Below are 18,213 nucleotides of genomic sequence, written 5' to 3'. Positions count from 1 at the left end.
TCATAAGCAACAGTGATTATTTATTCCACCTAATTAAACCACAGACCCACATCATTCTGATGGTTGGGGTGAGCTCTGATCCCTGGCAGAGAAAGCCTTCCCTTAATTTTTCTCCTTTTCTCACTGTCCCCATTATACATTGTACCACAGAGCCATTGATCTTCCTTCAGTTATTTGAACTCCACATGTGCCCTTCCAACTCAGAGTATTCCCAGGTCTTTCTCTCTCCAACTGGAACACCATTTTTTCTCCACTATGCTTTGTAATTTAAAATAAATCTCTTCAGGGGCACCTGGGTGGCTTAGTCGGTTAAGCGTCCGACTTTCGCTTAGGTCATGATCTCGCGGTTCGTGGGTTCGAGCCCCGCATCGGGCTCTGTGCTGACTGCCAGCTCGGAGCCTGGAGCCTGTTTCAGTCTGTGACTCCCTCTCTCTCTGACCCTCCCCTGCTCGCGCTGTCTCTCTCTCTCTCTCTCCTAGAAATAAATAAAAAAAACATTAAAAATAAAATAAAATAAAATAAATCTCTTCAGTGTCAGCGTAACTTTCTAATCACAAATGAGTTTCTTCCTCAAACTCCTAATTTCTCAACACTGCCATATATTATCATGGAATAACATTATACAATTTACTAAATTATGTCAGAATCATGAGTAGCATTCATGTTGTATACACTATAAATAATATGAGACAGTTATTACCATTGTTAGTCAATTTTGAATCAAAATATCCTGGGTGATTAAATGGCACAAAATGAGACCCTACAACTATGTAGAGTTGGTTAAATAAGTGATAAGGTGTTCTGGAGGGAAATTATAGCCCAGGGACCACACTTGGAACCTTTGTTTTATTTGCCCAGCAGACAAAGCAGAGCTGAGAGACCTATGTGTCACTGTCAAAGAGCAAAGAGCAGGGATGAATGTCAGGAAACCTGAAGACACCAGTGCAGAGGTGTTCATCAGACCATAGTACAGGTAAGTAATCAGAGTTATCCAAAAACATAAAGTAGAAGAGGGGCGCCAGGGTGGCTCAGTTGGTTAAGCGTCCAACTTCAGCTCAGGTCATGATCTCACAGCCCGTGTTGGGCTCTGTACTGACAGTGTGGAGCTTGGTGCCTGCTTTGGATTCTGTCTCCCTCTTTCTCTGCCCCTCCCCCCAACTCGCGCTCTGTCTCTGTCTCTCTCTCTCTCAAAGACAGATAAACATTAAAAAAAATAAAGTAGAAGAGAGAGGAGAAAAGGAGACAAACATATTCACTGGAATGAGATGGTGCTCTGATCTCATTTGCTGCCAATGTGTGTGCAGAACAAGTCTATCGTTCCCTGCCCTTGGATATGGGAGCTCCTGAATCTTGGTTTTCTGGGCACTGGGATTTCTATCAGCAGACTTACGGTTCTCATATTTGAACTTAGACTGAATTATATCACCAGCTTTCCTGATTCTCCAGTTTGCAAAGAACAGACTGTGGGACTACTCAGCCTCCAAAACCGTGTGAACCAATTCCTATAATAAATGTGTGTGTGTGTGTGTGTGTACATATGCATATATATGTATATATATCCTATTGGTTCTTTTTCTCTAGAGAACCCTGGTGAATACAGATAATATAAATTCCTCATGTAGAACAGTTTCTACAGTCACAAAAGAAATGATAATCACTTCCCAGCAATGAGATAAAATTAGGGATTTGTGATATTCCTAATATTTTGGAATTCAGAGCACAATTTATAAATATGATACAACTTTGAGCACTGCTCCCATCATCCTATATCTAAATAGCACTTGTTTAATTGTTCCCCTTTATTTAAAAGAAATTTTTTAATGTTTTATTTATTTCTGAAAGAGAGAGAGAGTGTGAGCAGGGGAGGGTCAGAGAAAGAGGGAGACACAGAATCTGAAACAGGCTCCAGGCTCTGAGCTGGCTGTCAGCACAGAGCTCAACACGGGGCTTGAACCCACGAACCATGAGATCATGACCAAAGTTGGACGCTTAACCGACTGAGCCACCCAGGAACCCCTCATTGTTCCCCTTTAGAAATTGATGTCAAAGATAAACGTAGCCAGACTTTGCAGCACTAAAAACATATTTTGTTGACAAACTATTGATAGTGCAGCAAAAAGTTCAACTCCATTCTGATTTGTGCAGTGGTTAAGTATTTTAAACTGTGTTTTTAAATGCTTATTTATTTCTTAAAGAGAGAGAGTATGTGCAGGGGAGGGCAAGAGACAGAGAGGGAGACACAGAATCTGAAACAGGCTTCAGGCTCTGACCTGTCAGCACAGAGCCCAATGTGGGGCTCAATCTTGGGAATGATGAGATTATGACCTGAGCTGAAGTCAGATGCTTAACTGAATGAGCCACCCAGGAGCCCCTAAAGTGTTTTTTTTAAAGATTGTATTTACTTATCTATCTATCTATCTATCCATCTATCTATCTATCTATCTATCTATTTTATTTGAGACAGCGAGAGAGCATGCACACATTGGTGAGGGACAGAGGGAGACGGAGATAGAGCCAAGCAGGCTCCACATTCAACAGTCAACACTGGGCTCAATCTCACGACCATGAGATCATGACCTGAGCCGAAATCAAGAGTCAGATGCTCAACTGGCTGAGCCTCCCAGGCACCCCTGTTATTGTTTTAAAGGGAGGATGAAGAGCAAGAAGAATAGGGGTTCAGTAGACTGACAGAACCGACAAAACACAAAGGGTTGATCATCATAAATACAATTATTTTAGCTGTGTTTGCTAGCTGGTAGTTATGGAAGTTAGGATTCTATCCTCCCACAAAAAGTGGGAGACAAAAGCCTTATCCTTCCTGGTTATTACATTTCAAAAGAAGAGCTCTCAAATCCTTGAGAGTTATGAGATACATATTTCCAATTGTAAGCCCTTTTAAGTTCAAAGAAAAAGGTCTGTCCTCCAGGTTAGCTAGAACAATAGTGAATTCTGGCAGCCTTGAGCTTTCTCTGTTGGGCATTTTAATGGAGGCTGAGGTCAATGGGAGGCTATAGTTATCCTAGGGACTGGGACTTATGCTGTTAGAAGCCACCCTAGAGTTCAGTCAACTCTATTAGCACAGTGAAATTGAACAGAGTTCTTACTCACTGAGAGTTCAGTTCTTGATGTCATGTTCCTAAAAGGAATTGAATAAAAGTCAGGATATCAAGTAAGACCTTAAATGGATAAAAATTCTGCTCATTGAAAGAGGCATACAGTCACTGGCTATACAGATAGAAGAGATGTTTTATGCAGGAACCACAGAAAAATACCCATCTTTATATTCCTGCTTCAGGGTGACCCAATAACTTACCTCTATGTGATGTTGACCAAGAAGACAATGAGGCTGTAAAGCAAGAGCAATTATTTGGGGTCTTAGGGGATTGCAATCCAGGAGACAAAGTCAACGAAAAAGTGTGCTCTGAATTGCCAGCAGGGAATGCAAACTTATAAAGGCAAACAACAGGTTAGATGTCATTTTGCAAGAGATATGATTGGTGCTGGCAAGAATTTCATCTATGTAATGAATGATTGGCTAGTGGCTAACAGGAATTACTTTATCTCTATTTCAGTTCACAGTAGGAGGATGTGTTCCAGGAGGTGCCTGAGTTTGCAAATGACAAAAGTTGAAAGTTCATGGTGTTCCAAGAAACAAGAGAGGTGCATAGGCCCTATTTCCTCAGTGTCCCGATTCTATTTTGAGTGACTCTAGTAGCAGTGCTTACCCCATTTTGATTCTTCTTTCACATTTTCTCCTCTTGATTGAGATCTTTCTCACAGGAAATCATTGATGATCAATTTTATGACTGTTTAGTCCCTTCTTATTGTGGGAGTGATTGGTAGCCTGGTCTGCGTCCATCGTGTCCCTCGGAGGGGAGTTGCATAGTTGGTTGATACTTGATATGTTCAACAGACATTCTAGGTGAGAGTCTTACTGCCACATTTGAGTAACAAGGGTTTGAGAAATATAACCTAGATGTCACTTAGATTCCCATTTCTTTTAATCAAGTAGATCTAATGAAAGTTTTCAAGTCTTTGAGCAATCCAGGACAGGGAGGCGCTTGTGGGTGGGCACCCCATGTTTGAGCACCTGTGTGCTGGCATTTGGGAGCAGGCTGCAGGCTAAGGGCTGGCTCAGGCAGATTTGTGGAGGGGAGACTAAACTGGGGGTGGGGGTTGGTAATCTGGGGTCTACATTCTGCCTAGCAGGCAGAGGGTTGTCCTTCATTGTGAGGACTCTAGATGCCATGGAGAGTTTTGGAGAAAGGAGGGAAACAATCTATATGTTTTAAAAGCTTCTTCAAAGGAAACTTCAAAGGAAGAACAGATCAGAGAGGAGTGATGATGACACAGAGGCCTTGGGAATTTGCATCTTTGCTCAAAGTCACACAACACTGTTGGTAAGAGGTGACATTGAGCACTGAGGCACAGAGGATAGAAGCTAGCCTGAAGTCACCTGACCCCAACACCAGGCAAAGGTAGAGTGAGACATGAGCCCATTTAACCCTCCCATGGACAGATTCCTCTAAGACTTGCCTCTTCCCACCGGCTCCCACCAGTGTAGATGTACTAATGGAGCCTATACAGATAAATGGAGGGTGTTCCAATCCCTTACTGGCCCCCAAACCACCATTATGTTCTGCCAGTTGTGGTTTCCTGGGAGTCTTAAGTGTCATTACCCCAGTCCAAGGGTTGGGAACTCCTGAGAAACTCAAGCCCAGTGTCCTAAGTCAATTCCACAAGTTATATGGGCCTGTGGTAATTAGTGTGAACAGACATATTAAGTTATCCCAGAAACTGGCACCAGGATGTGCAAATGCTTATAAGTACAATTGAGCTGAGAGTGTTCAGAACCCATGGGTCTGTCTTCAAGTTGGAAACAATAGCAGATGATCTGGAGTTGGAACTGGAACATCTGGCTGAAACTCAGGTGTCTATTCTGGAGGTAAAAGGAATCTCTTACCAAGGTCTCAGTGAGCTACATCTGGCTGCAGAATGGAGAACAGACTGCAGAGTTGAGGGAGGAGGAAGTAAAGTTACAGTGCAGGCTAATGCTGTAGTTCAGAAGGTTTAATTGGTCAGACTCATGGCTTTAGAGATGTGGTTGTATTGTGGATGCATGTCCAATAATGGGTAACTAGATCTTCTAACGCAGAAAGTGGGGTGAAACTGGATTCAGGGTTTTTGTTCATAGCAGCTCTAAAAATTGAAGCTCCATCAACTGAGAATAGTGCCTTGAGAGTAGGAATATTACCTGAGGTTATCAAGAGCTGTACTTTGATTACAAGAGTCTCAGATGTTTCAGAAACTACTTAATGGAACCTCTTCTTATCAGTGGATCAGGCACAATTCCTTCTTATTCCTCTGTAGCACTTTTCAGTTCCAGGCCATAGAATTACTTAAATCATATTCTTCTGCAGAAACCAGGGAGTGCCACACCTCTTGATTCTATAAAGTTTTTATCTCACAGCTCTTGGTTGTTCTCTGTTCTCCAGAGTAAAACCTCCATGTATGTCTGTGTAATGTCTCCTTACCCTAGACTGTGAATATATATGATTAACAATAATGCTGTTGATCTCAACCATCCCTTTTCAGGTATTGTCTATTTGGCCATCTCCATAACTCTTGGGTGAGAATCCTACCCTTATCTATGGGGTAAAGAGGAGGCAATTAAAATACAAGTAATGTGTGGAGAGACTAGAGAGATGCCTATGGGATGGGGCAGGTAGGTAGTAGCAGTTATGAGCATCTGGCTATGAGATCCAGTGATGTGAGAGATGTATAATAAAGAATGGTGTGGGACACCAGGTGGCTTAGTCGGTTAAGCATCTGACTTTGGCTCAGGTTATGATCTCACAGTTCATTGGATGAGGCTACAGTAGCCCAGTTATAAACATTGGGGTGCATGTGCCCCTTTGAAACAGCACACCTATGTCCTTTGGATAAATACCTAGTATAGTACAATTGCTGGGTCGTAATGTAGTTCTATTTTTAATTTTTTGAAGAAACTCCATAGTGTTTTCCAGAGTGGCTGCACCAGTTTGCATTCCTATCAACAGTGCAAAAGTGATCCTCTTTCTCTGCATCCTCGCCAACATCTGTTGTTGCCTGAGTTGTTGATGTTAGCCATTCTGACAGGTGTGAGGTGGTATCTCATTGTGGTTTTGATATTTATTTCCCTGATGATGAATGCTGTTGAGCTTTTTCATGTGTCTATTAGCCATCTGGATGTCTTCTTTGGAAAAGTGTCTGTTCAAGTCTTTTGCCCATTTCTTCACTGGATTATTTGTTTTTTAGGTGGTGAGTTTGATAAGTTCCTTATAGATTTTGGATACTAACCCTTTATCTGATATGTCATTTGCAAATATCTTCTCCCATTCTGTTGGTTGCCATGTAGTTTTGCTATTTCCTTCGCTGTGCAGAAGCTTTTTATCTTGATGTGGTCCTAATAGTTCATTTTCGCTGTTGTTTCCCTTGCCTCCGGAGACATGTTGAGTAAGAAGCTGTTGGGACCGAGGTCGAAGAGGCTTCCAGCTTTTGATGGCTTCCTGTCTTACATTAAGGTCTTTCATCCATTGTGAGTTGATTTTTGTGTATGGTAGAAAAAAGTGGTCCAGTTTTATTCTTCTGCATGTCGATTGGATATTCTTTCCCGTTTTGTCAAAGATTAGTTGGCCATATATTTGTGTCCATTTCTGAGTTTTCTATTCTGTTCCATTGATCTGTCTGTTTTTATGCTAGTACCATACTGTCTTGATAATTACAGCTTTGTAATATATCTTGAAGTCCGGACTTGTGGTACTCCAGCTTTGGTTTTCTTTTTCAGGATTCGGGGTCTTTTGTGGTTCCATACAAATTTTAGGATTGTTTGTTCTAGCTCTGTGAAGAATTCTGGTGTTATTTTGATAGGGATTACATTGAATATGTAGATTGCTTTGGGTAGTATTGACATTTTAACAATATTTCTTCTTCCAATCCATAAGCATGGGATGTTTTTCTATTTTCTTGTGTCCTCTTTAAAAAATTTTTAATGTTTTATTTATTTCTGAGAGAGAGAGAGAGAGAGCAGGGGAGGGTCAGAGAGAGAGAGAGAGATACAGAACCTGAAGCAGGCTCTAGGCTCTGAGCTAGCTGTCAGCACAGAGCCCAATGTGGGGCTCAAACCCATGAAACATGAGATTATGACCTGAGCCAAAGTCGGACGCTTAACTGACTGAGCCACCCAGGTGCCCCTCTTGGGTCTTCTTCAATTTCTCTCATAGGATTTCTATAGTTTTCAGTATATAGATTTTTCACCTTTTTGGTTAGGTTTAATCCTAGGTATTTTATGGTTTTTGTACAATTTTAAGTGGGATTGATCCCTTGATTTCTCTTTCTGCTGTTTCATTATTGGTGTATAGAAATGCAGCTGGTTTCTGTGCATTGATTTTATATCCTGCAACTTTGCTGAATTCATGGATCAGTTCTAGCCATTTTTTGGTGGTATCTTTTGGCCTTTCCATATAGAGTATCATGTCATCTGTTAGGAGTGAAAGTCTGACTTCCTCCTTGCCGATTTGGATGCTTTTTGTTCCTTTGTGTTGTCTGATTGCTGAGACTAGGACTTCCAATACTATGTTGAATAACAGCGGTGAGAGTGGACACCCCTGTCATGTTCCTGACCTTAGGGGGAAAGCCCTCAGGGTTTTCCCCATTGAGGATATTAGTGGTGGGCCTTTCGTATATGACCTTTATGATGTTGAGGTATGATTCTTTTATCCCTATTTTCTTGAGGGTTTTTATCAAGAAAGGATTTTGTATTTTGTCAAATGCTTTCTCTGCATTTATTGAAAATATCATGTGGTTCTTGTCCTTTCTTTTATTAATGTGATATATCACACTGATTGGTTTACAGATATTGAACCAGCCCTGCATTCCAGGCATAAATCTCAATTGGTCATGGTGAATAATTCTTTTGATGTACTGTTGGATCTGGTTGGCTAGTATCTTGTTGAGAATTTTTGCATCCATGTTCATCAGGGAAATTGATCTATAGTTCTCCTTTTTAGTGGGGTCTTTGGTTTTAGAATCAAGGTAATGCTGGCCTCATAGAACGAGTTTGGAAGTTTTCCATCCATTTCTATTTTTTGGAACAGCTTCAAAAGAACAGCTTCTTTTATGTTTGGTAGAATTCCCCTGGAAAGCCATCCAGCCCTGGACTCTCTTGTTTATTGGGAGATATTTAATTCTAATTCAGTTTCTCTACTGATTATGGGTTTGTTCAAATTTTCCATTTCTTCCTGTTTCAGTTTGGTAGTTTGTTTCTGGGAATTTGTCCATTTCTTCCAGATTGCCCATTTTATTGGTCTATAATTGCTCATAATATTCTCTTATTATTGTTTGTATTTCTGCAGTGTTGCTTGTGATCTCTCCTCTTTCATTCTTGATTTTATTTATTTGGGTCCTTTCCTTTTTATTTTTTATCAAACTGGATATGGGTTTACCAATATTCAGCTCCTGATTTCATTGATCTGTTTTACTGTTTGTTTTTAATTTTGATAGCATTGATTTCTGCTCTCATCTTTATTATTTCCCACCTTTTGCTGGCTTTGGGTTGTATTTGCTGTTCTTTTTCTAGCTCTTTAAGGTGTAAGGTTAAGTTGTGTTCCTGAGACATTTCTTCCTTCTTTAGGAATGCCTGGATTGATATTTACCTCCCTCTTATGACTGCCTTTGCTGTGTCCCAAAGGTTTTGGGGAAAATGTGTTATCATTTTCATTGGCTTCCGTGTACTTTTAAATTTCTTCTTTGACTTCTTGGTTAACCCATTCATCTTTAAGTAGGATGTTCTTTAATCTCCAAGTATTCGTTGTCTTTCTAATTTTTTTCTTGTGGATGATTTCAAGTTTCATAGTGTTGTGATCTGAAAATATGCATAGTATGATCCCCAATTTTTTGTACTTGTTGAGGGCTGTGTTTGTGTCCCAGTATGTGATCTATTCTGGAAAATGTTCCATGTGCACTGGAGAAGAATATGTATTCTGCTGCTGTAGGATGAAATGTTCTGAATATATCTGCTAAGTCCATCCAGCTCATTCAAAGCCATTGTTTCCTTATTGATTTTCTACTTAGATCTGCCAATTGCTGTAAGTGGGTTGTTGAAGTTCCCTACTGTTATGGTATTATCAATGAGTCTTTTTATGCTTGTGATTAATTGATTTATATATTTGGGTGTTTCCAGGTTGAGGGCATAAATGTTTACAATTGTTAGATTTTCTTGATGAATAGGTCCCTTAATTATGATATAATGCCCTGCTTCATCTCTTGTTACATTCTTTATTTTAAATCTAGATTGTCTGATATAAGAATGGCTACTCTGGCTTTTTTTTTTTTTTTGCGACTATTAGCATGATAGATGGATCTCCATCCCCTTACTTTCAATTTGCAAGTATCTTTAGGTCTAAACTGGGTCCTTGTAGGCAGCATATACATAGGTCTTATTTTCTTATCCATTTTGATACTCTATGTCATTTGATTGGAACACTTAGTCCGTTAAAATTTAGAGTGAGTACTGAAAGATATGAATTTATTGCCACTTTGTTGCCTATAGAATTGGGAGTTTCTGGTTGTGTTCTCTGGTCCTTTCTAGTCTTTGTTGCTTTTGGTCTTTCTTGTTTTGTTTTGTGTTTTCTCCTCTCAGAGAGTCCCCCTTAAAATTTCTTGGAGAGCTGGTTTAGTGGTCACAAACTCTTTTACTTTTTGTTTGTCTGGGAAACTCTTTACCCTTCCTTGTATTTTGAATGAGAGCCTTACTGGATAAAGAATTCTTGGCTGCATATTTTTCTGAAACAGCACATTGAATATATCCTGACACTCCTTTCTGGCCTGCCAAGTTCCTGTGGATAGGTCTGCTGCGAGCCTGATCTGTCTTATGTTAAAGACTTTTTTCCCTTGCTGCTTTCATAATTCTTTATTTGTCTGTGTATTTTGTGAATTTGATTATTATATGCCTTATTGATGGTCGGTTTTTCTTGAATCTTGTTGGAGTCCTCTGTGCTTCCTGGATTTTGATGTCTGTATCTTTCCTCAGGCTCAGTAAGTTTTCCACCATGATGTGCTCACACAAAATTTCTACCCCTTTTCCTCTCTTTTCATCTTTTGGGATTCCTGTGATTCTGATATTGTTCTTTTTTTAATGAGTCACTGAGTTCTGTAATTCTTATATACTGCTCTTTTGCCTTAGTTTCCCTCTTTTTATTCCTGCTTCATTACTCTCCATAATTTTGTCTTCTAGGTCACTGATTCACTGCTCTATTTCATCCATCCTTGCTTCTGTAGCATCTATTCAAGATTGCATCTCAGTTATAGCATTTTTAATTTTGTCCTGACCTCATTTTTCTTCTTTTATCTCTGCCAAAAGGAAGTCTATGTTTTTTCAGCCACAGCTAGTATTCTTATTATTTGGAGTCTAAATTCTAGTTCAGACATCTTGCTTATATCTGTGTTGATTAAGTCCCTGGCTGTCATTTCTTCCTGTTCTGTCTTTTGGGGTTAATTCCTTCGTTTTGTCATTTTGGAGGAAGAAAAAGAATTAATAAAATAAAAATTAAAGTTAAAAACAGCACAAAAAATCAAATAAAGGAAGCTAGTTCCTAGGTGTGTTTTTGGTCTGGTTGTTGAAAGAAGCTTGATTGAATAGAGAAAAAGAAAAGAAAAAAAGAAAAGTTTAAAAATTAAAACATGTACACAATGAATAGAATAACATGAAATGAAGGAAATAAAATAGAACCCTTTTTTTTTTTTTCCAAAAAATATAGTGGGGTGCCTCTGTGGCTCATTCAGTTAAGCGTCCAACTTCAGCTCAGGTCATGATCTCACAGTTTGTGGGTTCAAGCCTCACTAGCTATGTGCTGACAGCTAGCTCAGAGCCTGGAGCCTTCTTCAGATTCTGTATCTCCTTCTCTCTCTGACCGTCCCCTGCTCGCGCTCGCTCTCTCTCTCTCTCTCAGAAATAAAATATTTAAATTTTTAAAAAAATAAAATAGAAAGAAATTTTTTCCATTTTTTATAAAAACAAAAAATAAAAATAAGTTTTACTTGGGGCGCCTGNTAAAAAACATTAAAAAAAATAAGTTTTTCTTTTTGTATCCAAGAAGAAGAATAGAAAAAGAAAATAAAAGAAATAAAAAACGAATAGGTAGACCAGTGAACAGAGTGCAATCTAAATGAAATTACATCCAGTTTCCCTAGAGGTCAAACTATGAGGCACTTTATAGTCCACACACTAAGCAGGTAGAGAGACTTTTTGGTGGTCCTCTAGGGCTTGGTATAATGGCTCCATTCTCCACTAGGTGGCACTGCTTAGCTTACTGGGATAGATAGGTGTGGCATGCACAGGAGAGGTGAAAATGGCTTCACTCATCTTCCCAGTCTCTGGCACAGGAACACTACACTCTTACCAACCAGCAATCAAGCACCCCCCTCTGTCTTCAGCTTCTGTCCACTCCCTATCTCTACATTGTCTGTATCCAACCTATCAGTCTTCCAGGCAGCACCTCCCTCCCAAATTTTATGTCAGATGAGGCTGTTTCCAAACTCCTCACTTCTGAGGCCCCTATGGCTTGGACCCACTCTGACCCTCTGGGGGAGGGCCTCACCAAGCAATGGCCAGGTGCCAGCCTGCCCCAGAAAAAGTTTATGAAATCCCGTGGTGGCAGAGGTTCAGAAATTATGGTAAATCACAACACACAACTGACTCCGGTTTTCACCACACCCTAGCATCTTTGTTCCAATGCCAGCAAATGTGACTGTTCTCCAGGGTCCGCTGGGACCTTTGCCTGTGGGGAGGCCATACAGCCTCTACCTGATACTCTCCAAGCAGGGGAACTGCTTCTCCCTGTGTGGCCCATGGATTACTGAGACCTCACTGCCTGCTCCTGGGGATTCACCCTTCCCACCAGAGCAGCACCAGGTATTGAGCTGCAGAATTTCTGAGTCTGCTATCCCGTTTATAGAGTTCTGATGATACTGAAACCCTGTCCTTTCTCCTTTCTCCCTTTCTCGTTCAGTCACTTGTAGGTGTTTCCACTCTTTCTCGTTCTCTCCAGCTACTATTGGAGGTGAGTACTTTTCCTGTATTCTCCACCCCCTTCTCTTTCTCCACAAAAACAGCTCCCTACTCTCCACAGCTTCTTTCTCCCGCAGTTCACCTCTCCACACCATGTACCTACTGAGTTCTGTGGCTCAAGTTATGCAGATTGTCATGTCAATCCTCAGGTAAATTTTGTAGGTGTGCAAAATGGTTTGTGCTGATCTAGCTCCATTTCAGGGATGAGAGAAGCAGAGAACTTCCATGCTGTTCCCACATCTTGGCCCCTCCCCCCCAAGACTCAAATGCAGAGAACTATGGGTTGCTGGAGGGGAGGTGAGTGGGGGGATGGGTTAAATGGGTAATGGGCATTAAGGAAGGCACTTTTTGGAATGAGCACTGGGCATCATATGTAAGAGCTGAATCACTGGGTTCTAGGTATTTAGAATGACTCACTCTTTTAGGCTAGGAGATTTTCTTTCCATATGTGGTAAATGGCTCCTGGGGCACCTGGGTGGCTCAGTCAGTTAAGTATCTGACTCCTGATTTTGGCTCAGGTCATGATCTCACAGTTCATGGGGTCAAGCCCCATGAGAGACATCAGTCTCTGCTCTGACAGCATGGAGCCTGCTTGGGATTCTCTCTCTCTCTCTCTCTCTGTGCCCCTCCTGCTCACATTCTCTCTCTCTCAAAACAAACAAACAAACAAACAAACTTAAAAAACAAAAACCTAAATGGCTCCTGGCTTGAATGGGTAGACACAGCAATCCCTACAAACGAATCCATGAATAATACTTTATTTTTTTCCCAAAATTTTACTTAAATTCTAGTTAACATACAATGCAATATTAGTTTCAGGAGTAGAATTAAGTAATCACTTACATGCAACACCCAGTGCTTATCATAACAAGTGCCCTCCTTAATACCCATCCCCCATCTAGCCCATCTCTCAGCCACTGCAGTACCACTTTAATGAGAACAGTTTGTGCGCTGACAGGGTTTGTCTTTCCCTGTGGATGTTATCATTCTCCTTGGGCCTATGAATGCCTAGATAGCTGGCACACAGCTGGGCAATGCCTCTTAGGCTATCTAAGTGTGCCTGTAACTTTTCACAAGCAAACTAAGGCACCTTATTGATCAACTCCCTTGGCTTTCCATTGTCAAGACAGACCTACCAGGAGGCATTCATAACTTAGGATTTGCTTCATTTGACAGGGCCATACTTCCCTGGCTAGGAGTAAATGTAAAGGCAAATGTGATCAGAAAGCCTTCCTTAACTCTGGAAGATACAGAATTTGTGCTAAGACAGTAGCTTCCAAAAGAGATCTTTAGACTCTCTGATCAAAGTTGCTCTTAATAATAAAAGAGCTCTGGGGCACCTGGGCAGCTCAGTCAGTTAAATGTCTCACTTCAGCTTGGGTCATGAGCTCACAGCTCATGAGTTTGAGCCCAACATCGGGCTCTGTGCTGACAGCTCAGAGCCTGTAGCCTGCTTTGGACTCTGTGTCTCTGTCTCTCTCTGCCACCACCAGCCCCCCCCCCCAAAAATAAATAAACATTAATTTTTGTAAAAAGAAGAGTTCTTATCTTTTAGCTAAGCAAGGAGGTGTCTGTGCTGTGGCCAACACCACCTACTACACCGAGGTTAACACTTGCAGAAAGTTGAAACTCAATTACCTAACATCACAGAACAAGCCACTTGGTGGCTTAAATAGGTGATTTCTTCCACAGGCCTTCCTCCAACTTATTTTGGTTGGTTTGGTGTTAGGGACTGTGGCTCCAAAGTGCACTCCAAACACTGAGAGTTATGCTGCTTATAATGATCTTCCTGATATGTTGTAGTCTCTCAAAATTATGCCTTAATCGCAGATCACAAGGAGCAAATCTCTTCCTTCCCTCTAGGTTTCCGGAATCCCTTAGAGAGCCGCATTGAATTTTCTGATTGGTCAGGATGGAGAAAACCTTTGCAGCGGTCTCCATGACCCCCAACTACATTATCCAGAAGACCGCGCTCGGATTTGAACCAATGGAAGCATTTCCGCGGAAATTCATCGCTTAGGGTCGGGGCTTCCGGTCTCCTCCCAGGGGTGGCTGTTCGGCTGCTCTAGGTGTCTTCTGATTCTCCAGTGCCAGGATGGGACCAAGGTGATAGAACAGGAAGGGGCGCTGTCCGTGTGGCAGAGAGGCGCGTCTGCGGCTCAGCAACACCGCCCGGGCTGCCCTGCTCCGAGGCCGAGACAGGGACAGACGGCCCAAGTGTCCCCTTGCCCACAGAGTCCGATGGCAGGGCCACGCCCAGGGACCCGGCTCTGGTAAACGCTCGGCCCCGGGGCCCACCTCACGGCCCTTGCCGTTCTCCCCTTACCCAGACCCTCAAGGCTCGAGCGCGGGGCGCCTGCTTGCGTCCCTGCGGCCCAGCTCCCGGTGTCTGGGCCGGGACCCCGTGTGACAGGATGCGGAAGAGGGTTGCAGGGATGAGACCGGCTGGTGCAGGGCTGGATGGGGTCTGAGGCGGAAGGAATCCGGGGTGAAGGGTCCGCCTTCTGCCCTGAGGGTAACAGAGGGTGTACGGCGTGATCATGGGGGGACTGGCAGGCTGAGGTGTGGTACCTACGTTCTTAGGACGCTGGGACCCACGGAGGATCGTGAACAGGAAGACCCAAGTCCAGCCTTCCAAAGCTGCTTAGAGACCCCACTGGCATATTCTCAGGGTTGTGGATTTCTATTAGTCTAAATTCTATTTCTCCAGTCCTTGAGTTTGGAGATCATGGAGAAACCCAAAGCCCAGGGACTGAAATCCATGTCAGGCTTTATATATATTACCATTTCTTGCAACCAGTGTAAACAGGTGTGGAGGGTTCAGTGGGAGTTGGTATCAAGATGTGCCAGTGCTCAGGTCAAACTGAGCTGGGGGTGGTCAGGAAACCACCAGCCTTCCTATTTTAAAAGTAAAAAATTGATGGCAATCCTGTAGGAAGCTTTCTCCTATTTAAACATCTAGAGAAAATATCTTAATGAAATATAAATAAAATTTTGAAAAATAAATACTAAGAAATGTGACAAAAGAATTGAAAGAAATCAAAAAACTTCTGGGAACTGTGAAAGCAGACCAAAACAAAGATAGATATAAGCCATTTTTGATATAGGAAGATTAGATATTATAAATAAAATTACAGAAAGACAATTCACAAACAAAAGTGCTAATATTCCTGAAGTTATTAAATAAAATTGAGAGCCCAGAAATAAACCCACACTTATCTGATCAATTAATCTATGACAAAGGAGGCAAGAACATAGTGTGGGGAAAAGACAGTCTCTTCAATCAATGGTATTGAAAATGGACACCTACACGGCAGAACACTGAAAATGAACCACGTTCTGACACCATACAGAAACTTATACTCAAAATGGATTAAAGACCTAAACAGAAGACCTGAAACCATGAAACTGCTAAAGGAAAAAAGCAGTAATCTAGTGTACATCAATCTCAGCAATATTTTTCTGAATATGTCTCCACAGACAAGGAAAACAAAAAGCAAAAACAAATAGGACTAAATCAAACTCAAAAGCTTTTGCATAGCAAAGGAAACCATCAACAAAAATGAGAAGGCAACATACTGAATCAGAAAAGATATTTGCTAATGATACATCCAATAAAGGGTTAATATTCAAATATATAAAGAACTCACATACCTCAACACCAAAAAGCCCCAATTAAAAATTTCCAGAAGACATGGACAGTTTTCCAAAGAACACATACAGATGGCAAAGAGACACATGAAAAGATGCTAAGTATCACTCATCACTGAGGAAATGCGAATCAAAACCACAATGAGACATCACCCACACCAGTCAGAATGGCTAGTATCAAAAAAGACAAGAAGCAAGTGTTGGCGAGGACATGGAGAAAAGGGAACCCTCGTGCAGTTAGTGGGAATGTAAATTTATGAAGCTACTCTGGAAAGCAATATGGAGGTTCCTTGAAAAACTAAAAATAGAATGATACAGTCCAATAGTTCCACTTCTGGGTATTTACCTGAAGAAAACAAAAACACTAATTCAAAAATATCGGTGCACCCCTATATTTATTGCAGTGATTTTTACAATAGACAAGATATGGAAGCAACCAAAGTGTCCACTGATAGGTAAATGGATAAAGATATGGTATATATACACAATGGACTATTACTCAGTCATTTAAAAAAAAATGAAATCTTGCCATTCGTGACAGCGTGAATGGATGCAGAGGGCATTATGCCAAGTGAAATAAGTCAGACAAAGAAGGGCAAATAACATATGATTTCACTTACGTGTGGAATCTGAAAAATACAACAAAGTAAAGAAACTGACTCATGGAAAACTAGTGGTTGCCAGGGAGTAAGGGGTAAGGGGATGGACAAAATAGGTGAAGGGGATTGATTAGTACAGACTTCTCATTATAAAATAAGGAAGTCAGAAACATGAAAAGTACAGCATAGAGGATACAGTCAATAATATTGTAATGACTTTGTATGGTGACAGACGATAACTACACTTATGGTGTTTCATGATGTATGTGTCAAATCACTGCGTTGTATATCTAAAACTAATATATTACATGTCAACTATACCTCAATTAAAAAAATAAAATGTAAGAAATGTATTTTAAGGGGTAATAAATGGGAGTGCCTGGGTGCCTCAGTTGGTTAAGTGTCTGACTCTTGATTTCAGCTCAGGTCATGATCTCACTTCATGGTTTGTAGATTCAAGCCCTGTGTCAGGCTCTGTGCTGACAGCACAGAACCTGCTTGGGGCACCCTTCCCCTGCTCTCTCTCAAAATACATAAATAGTAAGTGTAATTTTATTGAGAAACTTTACATTTATATCTAGAAACTTATTCTGGAAGGAAAACCAGAATTGGTTAGTGGTACACAGCAGACAGCCTGGAACACCTCTAACATCTACATACTGGTAAATTTTTAGAAACATATATGTATTAAATGTGATTATCAATTTGTAGAGAAAATAGATAATGGAATAAAATATTAAGATGGATTGCAAATGAGAAGGAAAAAAAATCTCAATTTATATCTCAGGTCAAATAGAAAATTAACTGCACCAAGCCTAACATGAAAACAAAAAGCCTAAGATTATTTAAAAATTTTTAAACAAAACTGCACTTGAAATGTCCAAGTCATGGGGCACCTGGGTGGCTCAGTCGGTTAAATGCCCAACTTCAGCTCAGGTCGTGAGCTCACTGTTTGTGAGTTCAAGTCGCTCTTCATGACCTGTGCTAACAGCTCAGAGCCTGGAGCCTGCTTTGGATTCTGTGTCTCCTTCTCTCTCTCCCCGCCCTCTCTCTCAAAAATAAACATTAAAACAATTTTTTAAATGTCCAAGTCATTACAAAACAAGATCTCAATTTAAAACCACAAAATATGCCTTTTACTTTTTAAAAATATATATGCAAAATACAACTAAAAATCACAAAAATACCAATAAAAAAAGAACTGATATTTTCAGTATCCACACAAGCCATAAAATATTAGGCACAATTTTAAAACAAGCAATTTTTGTGAAAACTATCCAATATATGGATACACACACACTCACACACACCTATACAATATATTAATTTGTGAAAAATTTTGACTTAAAAACTTCCCTTTAATCCATTCAGAGCTAAAGTGGACTGAAATTTTTAAATGCTTCAAAAAAAATCCTAATTGTAGAAAACTTTTATATTATTACTTATTACTACATCACTTACACATTTTATCAGCCACATTTCACTGAATTTTTTTTTCAATGTTTTTTTTTTTTTTTTTTCTAGGAGAGAGAAAGAGACAGCGTGAACAGGGAAGGGTCAGAGAGAGAGGGAGTCACAGACTGAAACAGGCTCCAGGCTCTGAGCAGGCAGTCAGCACAGAGCCCGACGCGGGGCTCGAACCCACGAACCGCGAGATCATGACCCAAGCGAAAGTCGGACGCTTAACCGCCTAAGCCACCCAGGCGCCCCATTCCACTGAATTTTTAAAAAATTTATTTGGGAGCTTTCCAGTGTACTCAAATAAATATTCATTAAAATATGAATGCTTTTTGAGGGGTCCCTGGGTGGCTCAGTCGGTTAAGCATCTGCCTTCGGTTCAGGTCATGATCTTGCAGT

Source organism: Crocuta crocuta, unplaced genomic scaffold (assembly GCF_008692635.1).
Source record: "Crocuta crocuta isolate KB4526 unplaced genomic scaffold, BGI_CrCroc_1.0 scaffold370, whole genome shotgun sequence".
NCBI lineage: Eukaryota > Metazoa > Chordata > Mammalia > Carnivora > Hyaenidae > Crocuta > Crocuta crocuta.
The sequence above is the reverse complement of the archived record's forward strand: the minus strand, read 5'-3'. Positions refer to the sequence as shown.